This window comes from Cucurbita pepo, unplaced genomic scaffold, assembly GCF_002806865.2.
Source record: "Cucurbita pepo subsp. pepo cultivar mu-cu-16 unplaced genomic scaffold, ASM280686v2 Cp4.1_scaffold005407, whole genome shotgun sequence".
Lineage (NCBI taxonomy): Eukaryota > Viridiplantae > Streptophyta > Magnoliopsida > Cucurbitales > Cucurbitaceae > Cucurbita > Cucurbita pepo.
In genome coordinates, this window is record NW_019651377.1 from 1 (window position 1) to 684 (window position 684).

The following is a 684-nucleotide window of genomic DNA, read 5'->3' on the forward strand; positions in this document are numbered from 1 at the left end:
GCAAACGCATCACTTTTACAAAATAATTTCTTTTTTTTTTCTCCTATTATTATTATTATTATATTATTATTATTATTATTATTATTATTATGTTGTGTTAAAGCTTGCCAAATGCACTACATCACCATGGCTCCCAACAGCGTTTGTAGTCCAACGGTTAGGATAATTGCCTTCCAAGCAATAGACCCCGGTTCGACTCCCGGCAAATGCATAACTTTTACAAAATAATTCCTTTTTTTTTTCTATTATTATTATTATTATTATTTTATTTATTTATTATTTATTTTTTTTTTGTTACAGCTCGGCAAATGCACTACATCAGCTTGGCTTCCAATAGCGTTTGTAGTCCAACGGTTAGGATAATTGCCTTCCAAGCAATAGACCCGGGTTTGACTCCTGGCAAACGCATTAGTTTTACAAAATAATTCCTTTTTTTTTTCTCCTATATTATTTTTTTTTATTTTTTTTTGTTAAAGCTCGGCAAATGCACTACATTATCTTGGCTTCCAGCAACGTTTGTAGTCCAACGGTTAGGATAATTGCCATCCAAGCTCCCAGTTTCGACTCCCACCAAACGCATCACTTTTACAAAATAATTCCTCTTTTTTTTCTCCTATTATTATTAATATTATTTTTTTTAATTAATATTTTATTATTATTATTATTATTATTATTATTATTATT

The 684-nt window shown here is 29.2% G+C and overlaps 2 non-coding genes across 2 annotated transcripts; both read left to right on the forward strand.

Moving 5' to 3' along the window:
* The first annotated feature begins 139 nt into the window (after positions 1-139).
* On the forward strand, positions 140-211 carry TRNAG-UCC. The gene has a single exon. It is a non-coding gene; the product is annotated as a tRNA-Gly (tRNA).
* Positions 212-336: 125 nt separating this feature from the next.
* Positions 337-408, forward strand: TRNAG-UCC. The gene has a single exon. It is a non-coding gene; the product is annotated as a tRNA-Gly (tRNA).
* The last annotated feature ends 276 nt before the right edge of the window (positions 409-684 follow it).